The sequence below is a fragment of the Eubalaena glacialis genome, chromosome 18 (assembly GCF_028564815.1).
Source record: "Eubalaena glacialis isolate mEubGla1 chromosome 18, mEubGla1.1.hap2.+ XY, whole genome shotgun sequence".
Lineage (NCBI taxonomy): Eukaryota > Metazoa > Chordata > Mammalia > Artiodactyla > Balaenidae > Eubalaena > Eubalaena glacialis.
In genome coordinates, this window is record NC_083733.1 from 52,732,197 (window position 1) to 52,739,587 (window position 7,391).

Here is a 7,391-nt window from a genome sequence, read left to right on the forward strand (position 1 = left end):
GAATCACCCAGGAGCTTTAAAAATTGCTTGATGCAAGGGGGCCACTCCCCAGGAATTCTGATTATAATGGTCCTGAGGTCCGGACTGTTAAAAGCTCCCCTGAGGATTTTAATGTGCAGCCAAGGTTGAGAATTACTGCGGTGTAGCTCATTCCACACTGTAAGAACCCTGTGCATAAGCTATAGTTCGTCCACCTGGGTGTAGACACCGAGAAGGACATAAAGCCCCACCCCTGGACACAAAGCCCCAGACCTCAGGGGCCTCCAAGTTCTAGTAAAGTCAGGGCAATGTGAAAATGTGAAACACTGAGGCAGTGTCATCTTGTTTTCAAAGTGCTTCAAAGACCTAGGTCAAACACTGGCTGAAAATTCTACCCCACCCCGCAACATGCTTGGCGATGATACTCCCCGATAGGTGCTCCCTGACCTGTGATGATGCCTCCTGATCTCCACGGGGGACTCCTGGAGAGCAAAAAATGTGTTGATTCGTTCCTGCAGTGTGTTTGCTCAATGAAGCACCCTCCACAATTACTACAGTAACCTGGGCAGACTCCCCGGCTGGTGGTGGAACCCGTGAGCTGAACTTCAAGGAAGAAGGTACCTGGAGGATAGAGGAACTTGGCAGTGTTAGGACGGACTTTTAAAAATCTTTGTTCTTCCCTATTTATATAGCGCTTTACAGTCCAATGCACTTTTATGTACATTCTTTCGTTTTCACAATACCCATCTGTGTTAAGTTACAGTAGGTTAACCCTTCAGTAGTGGAAAACTGAGTGACAGAGAGGTGACCAGACATGAAGAAATTTGCAGGATGAGTCAGGAAGAATTAGAACAAGAAATCGCTTTCCTAAATTTTCTGATTTTCTAAGTGCTATTTCCAGGATGTGGCAATATCCAACTTCTGACCTCTCTTTCCTCACTGTTTGGGAGCATTTCTGGAAACTTTGTTTTTCCTTCTTCATTCTCCTCCCCCAAGTGGAGGGTTTGTTTTGTCATTCTGGAATTTTTGGTTTATCTCCTACCTAATCTCCAGGAAGTTATGTGACTTCTCTTTTTCGATAGAAGATTCACCAGGTGTGGAGTAAATTCTCAGGATGTGCTAGCAATAATGATAATGATTTCATTGTATGATTCTTCAATGCAAAGAACTTATTTCTCATTGTGCCTCTAGCACTTTAACAAGATATTTGTGGAATGAATGAATCACAAATGAAGTGAGAAGATCTGCGAAGTTAAATCTGAGAAACGGAAGAAGCAGATGCAGAAGATTAATCCAGCCGTGAGTCTGAGGCGGGGTGGTGGGGTGCGGTTCTAACCTCTGAACCAAGAGCTGTGAAGGATGATGTGGGTAGAAGTACTGCCGGCACCATGAAAGGGAGCTGGTTTTATCTTCTCAAATAATGACCAACTCTCTTATCAGTGCTCTCTATGGTACAGGAAAAAGACGTTAAAGTCTGGACGTATTTCCCACTCAAATGAAATGCTGTAAATTTCTTTGAAGAATTCAATGAGCCTCCAGATACTGACCCTTTCAATAAAGGCCTTCCTGCTCCCCTTCCTTCTGTCAAGTGTCCTTTCTCCTCTGGGGTAGAAACACTTCTCCTTCCTGGGTCCCCAAACAACCCTCCTCCTGCAAACATTTGAAGTGTAGGAAGGATGTGAAAGGTTGTGCTCTGGCTTCATCCCGTGTTTCTGCCCCATCAGGATGCTCTGAGGCCCCACAGCCCAGGCCCACCCCTCCCTGATAAGCTACCCTTGACTTTCTCCCCTTGCTCTCCTTCCACCATCTCCCACTTTCTTCCTGGAGACCTGGCCATTCAAGGGCTGCAGTGCCTGTCCAGGGTGGTGCTGTGGCCAAGACATGGGTCCTGCTCAGCCCCACTCTGCCCTTGGCGCCAAGAATCAGTGTTGGTGCCGTAGGCCTTCTGTTCACTTCTGGTCCCGCACTTAGGGGCTCATGAGGGCCAGGTGATGGTGGGAGAGAGGCTACTGCTGGTGGACACTCAGGATTGGCAGCTTCGCTGCTGCGCGCAGGCTTTCTCTAGCTATGGCGAGCGGGGGCTACTCTTCATTGCGGTGCGTGGGCTTCTCATTGCAGCGGCTTCTCTCATTGCGGAGCACAGGCTCTAGGCGTGCGGGCTTCAGTAGTTGTGGCGCACGGGCTTAGTTGTTCCATGGTATGTGGGATCTTCTCGGACCAGGGCTCGAACCTGTGTCCCCTGCATTGGCAGGCGGATTCTGAACCACTGTGCTACCAGGGAAGTCCCCAACCAGGGATCGAACCCGTGTCCCCTGCATTGGAAGGCGGATTTTTAACCACTGGACCACCAGGGAAGTCCCACTAGGTCCTTGTCGTTTTATCTATTTTATATATAGTAGTGTATATATGTTAATCCCAAATTCCTAATATATCCCTCCTTTCCCCTTTGGTAACCATTAGTTTGCTTTCTATGTCCAAAACAGTTATTTTCTACAGAAAATCTTGTATTTGGTCCTGAGAAATCCTTGTAGAAATGAACCCAAATGGAGAAAAAATGCTGTTAGGTTTTAGAACAGGCCATCCTTTCTTAGACTATGTCTCGGGTCCCTCCTTCTAGTTTTTAGGGTGAGAATAAAGTTTATAAAATTAGAAGACAGAACAGAAAAATAGGTGCTAGGAAGGAAGCTGGGGAGATGAAAGAAACCCTTGGGAGGCCCAGTCCTTAATGCTCTAGTTGACAAAATGTAAAAAATCCATCTTCATCCCTCCTACCTTGTCCTTGTCAAGGTGCTGATTCCTTGGGAACTCAAGGTACACTACGCCTCCTCCCCAGATAGTCCCAAGTTTAAGGGCAGGAAATGGTCTTGGACTGGGTGCCTTTGCCCTGAGAGCAGGAGCACCAGCAATTCGACCCGAGATGGTGAAGAGACAAAGCAGAAGTTCAAGAGAAACAGATGCCTCAATGATACGGTGTGGGAGGTCAAGGCAGAGGGTGGCTGGGAGGCACTGTCCAGCTTGCCCCACAGACAGTCAGTTAGCACCTGTTTTGTAGAAATGGAGCTCAGTCTAGCCCAAAGGCAGAACTCTCAATATGTAAACAAAGAATTGAAGGGGAGGACACCAGGCAATTTGGGACTTTCCAGGGTGGAGGGTGTGGGAAGGGATTTGTTAAAATCAGACACACTTGGGGGAAGAAACCTTGCATCTACAGAGAGTGTGGGTGAGATTAGGTAAGAAGTCAAAACTTACCAGACCACGTGAATACACTCAGAGACGAAACCAGAAGGCACAGTTCATTGGAAAAAGATAGATAACAGTTGGGAAATCTTGAAGTATCTGGGGAGCGCAAATCTCATTATTGCTTATTATTTGTCAGAAATACACAAGCCCACGCTCTCTTGAGCACCCACACAGGAGTGGAGGATGGAAGTAGCACTGACTCTCTCTGTGCATCAACTCTCCATGTGGAAAAATGCTTCAGAAATGGCACACAATCAGGACCCCCTCAACTCACCACCCTACCCCAGCTGGGAGGAGACTCCAGTGGGAGTTTCATGACCCTGCTACTCTCCTGAATGAGGGAAAGGCAGAAATAATGGAATAAGAGGCAGGTGGTTTTCAACCCACAGAGCTTTTCCCATGGGGGAACATGGGAACCTTCACGTGGGAGCCTCACGTGCGGTGTTCTTAGGTAGCCCTGCTCTGTTTGAGATTTCATTTCCGCACACCAGCCCTTCCTGTGTTTCCAAGGACATTAAGTGCTAAAGAGTTTCCTTCTCTCCACAGTCCTGAGACCAGCCATGAACTTCCCTCAGAGATCTGTCTGCAAAAGCCGAGATCAGAAAAGGTAAAGACAACACTGGCTGTAAGCCCAGGTCCCCCACATCACTCAGCCCCTAAGAGAGAATCTGAGTCAAGCTTGATGTTTCCTGAAGACGGTAATCTTGTGCAGGAAGAGAAGGGTGGATTCTGGGAAAAGATATGCCAGGGGAGGGGAGGGACATCTTGACTCCAGGCATCTTGGGGGGGAGGTGATCACATCAACATGCTGGGGACTCCCGGGGCCAGCCCTGACCTCTGTTTGCCAGCTGCCCACTGGACCTCTCCATCTGGAGCATGCACAGGCATCACCAACAAGTTGTCCTAAATAGAACTCTTGAGGTTTTTCGGCAAAATATTTTCTTATTTCTGTCTTCCTCTGCCCCCGCAGTTGTTAAACCACAGGCTGGGCCCCACGTCTAAATATGGACCAAGGATCATGAACATTTGAGGAAAGCCTCTAACATGAAAAGACAAGAGAATCCTAAAGAAGAGCAAAGTGGGGGCTTCCCTGGTGGCGCAGTGGTTGAGAATCTGCCTGCCAATGCAGGGGACACGGGTTCGAGCCCTGGTCTGGGAAGATCCCACATGCCGCGGAGCAACTAGGCCCGTGAGCCACAACTACTGAGCCTGCGCGTCTGGAGCCTGTGCTCCGCAACAAGAGAGGCCGCGATAGTGAGAGGCCCGCGCACCGCGATGAAGAGTGGCCCCCACTTGCCGCAACTAGAGAAAGCCCTAGCACAGAAACGAAGACCCAACATAGCAATCAATCAATCAATGAATCAATAAATCTTTGAAAAAAAAAACAACAAAAAAAGAAGAGCAAAGTGGGAAGACTTTCCATCCCAGATATCAAGACTAGTTATGAAACGACACATATATATATTATACATATGTGTATATATGTATAAAATATATACCTGTTTATATCTGTGTTTATACATATGGTAATTAAGTATGTATAACTAGGATAGTGTGGTTTTGCACAGGGATAGACAAATGAAGCTGTGAAACACCCATGGGTGGATGGATAGATGGGTGGATGGATGGGTAGATGGATGGATAGATAGATACTTGATGTGTGACAGAAGGAACACAAAGACACATGTAAAAGAATGTTCACGGTAGCACTATTTTCAACAGTCCAAACTGGGAAGCCCTCAAATATCCATCAACATAGTCAATAAGTACCTAGTGGTATTTACCTACAATTTATTTCAGCAGTGGACTACTATATGACATTAAAAATGAAGAAGTTTCAGCCACACACAATAAAGTGGATGATTCACAAACAGAATGCTAAAGGGAAAAAGCCAAATACAAAAGACTTCAAAGTGTGTTACTCTATTTCTATGAAGTTCAGAAGCAGGCAAAACTAAACTGGGGTGTCGGAAAACATATGCTCAGGTAGTAAAACACTAAAGAAACGCAAAGGAAGGGATTAACATAGAAGTCGGAGTGTACTTGTCTTTGGAGGGGAGGAGGGTTTGGCTGGGAAGCGTCACTTGGTGGCATCGGGCGGAGGGTAGGGGGCGGGTTGGGCAGCAACATGCTTTTTCTTGACTTGGGCGGAGGGTCTATGGGAGTTCCTTTTATGATTATATATTAAGCTATTTACATTTTATGCCTTTTCTTGTGTGTATTATCTGTCACAAAAAGCTTTTTGAAAACATAAAATACCAAAGGGAAAACAAATCTAAGAAAAGATATGAAAGAACTTGGTAAGAAACATTATTTTTCCAAAGTAACTTAGCACATGGTGGTGGCGGCTGAGGAACAATGAATGAACTTAACGCTCCTGAACTGTACACTTAAAAAGGTTGAGACAGTAACTTTTATGTTATGTGCATTTTGCCACGACTTAAAAAAAAAAAACCTAAACACTCAGAGAGGACATTAACACATACCTAAATACATGGAGTGTGACCCCATGTGGACGTTTTGGAAAACTCAGTATTGTAAAGATATCAATTGTTGGTTAGAGCATAACAATGAAACTCCCATTGTTGATTTTTCCCCCTTGGAACTCTGACACGCTGACGCTGGTAGAACAGGAACAACACAGAAGGACTTGCTTCACCACATATCAAGACTTACTTTAGGGGCTTCCCTGGTGGCGCAGTGGTTGAGAATCTGCCTGCCAATGCAGGGGACACGGGTTCGAGCCCTGGTCTGGGAAGATCCCACATGCCGCGAAGCAACTAAGCCCGTGAGCCACAATTACTGAGCCTGCGCGTCTGAAGCCTGTGCTCCGCAACAAGAGAGGCCGCGATAATGAGAGGCCCGCGCACCGCGATGAAGAGTGGCCCCCGCTTGCCGCAACTAGAGAAAAGCCCTTGCACAGAAACGAAGACCCAACACAGCCATAAATAAATAAATAAATAAAAATTAAAAAAAAAAAAAAAAAAGACTTACTTTAAAGATAAAGTAATTGAGGAGGTATCTTATAGACTCAGAGTTAGGCAGATCCACAGAACCAGCCTGGGCACTTAGAGACAGAGCCGCACAGGTGAGGCACAGATGGCCAGTCAATCAGGGGGACGCTGGCTAACCCAGGAGTTACCCAAGAAGCACATCCAGGAACATTCAGGGCAGCTCTGCTGCCCATCAGAGCAGAGAGCCGGAAACAACCCAGTGTCTGTGGGCAAGAAAAATGGATAAATAAATTGTGGTGTTAATTTCACAAAGGAATATTGTGCAGCAGCAAAAATAGATCCCTGCTCCCCTAGGGATGAATCTTAGAAATAATGTTGAGTGAGAAAAGCCAGTCACAGAAGATGACACATGGAATGACTCCATTTTATAAAGCTCAAAAGCAAGTAAAGCTAAAAATTATAATGGTTAGGAATGCATACCCATCTGATTTCAAAAAAGCAATTAAAAGACGTGAAGGAATGATAACTGACAAATGAGGGGTGATGGAGGCCTTTGGAAGGGAGGCAGGGGTGGGATAAGGCAGTCACAGGGGGACTCACAGTGACGTGCTGGCCCTCACATCGGGTGTGGGGGATTATGGGGTTCATTTTACTGTTAAACTTGGTAACTCACAAGTAGGATGCAGACATCCTTTAGCATGTGTCCATTATTACATAATAAAATTGGAAAAGAGCTAAGCCATGGGGAATGCCAGCTTTTACAGATCAGGTGGAGAAGACAGAGCTGTACACAGAAGTGAGGTGGAGCTGTCCATGGGATGCCCTTGAGGCCAAGAGAACCCACCAGAAAGAAGAGGGGTCTCCCAGGTTCCCGCCTCTAGGAGCAGGACGGGAAGATGACTGGACAGAGTCTCAGATTTGGCCACCTGGGGGCGACGTCTGGGCTCGGAGGAGCAGTCCTGGGGGAGAAGTGGGGACAGCAGGGACATCGTGCTGGCTGTCGCCAACAGGAGACATGGAGCAGTAGAGGCCTAGGGTGAGGACAGCCCCTGGCTCCACGGGCAGTCAAGAGGGAAGGGCCTCTTCTGAGATATGAATGCCCCCACCGGCACCCCGCCCTTCTCCCGGGAACAGCTGGCCAGAGGGGAACATGACTCCAGCTGGACACGCTATTCCGCCTGACAGGGTCATGACTCTCTGGCCCAGCCAGGACTCCTT

At 47.1% G+C, this 7,391-nt stretch overlaps 1 long non-coding RNA gene across 1 annotated transcript; it reads left to right on the plus strand.

Annotated features, from left to right (window-relative positions):
• Positions 1-1,103: 1,103 nt before the first annotated feature.
• Positions 1,104-4,664, plus strand: LOC133078992 (uncharacterized). Its single transcript, XR_009698000.1, has 3 exons — positions 1,104-1,278; positions 3,766-3,826; positions 4,190-4,664. It is a non-coding gene; the product is annotated as an uncharacterized LOC133078992 (long non-coding RNA).
• Positions 4,665-7,391: the final 2,727 nt, after the last annotated feature.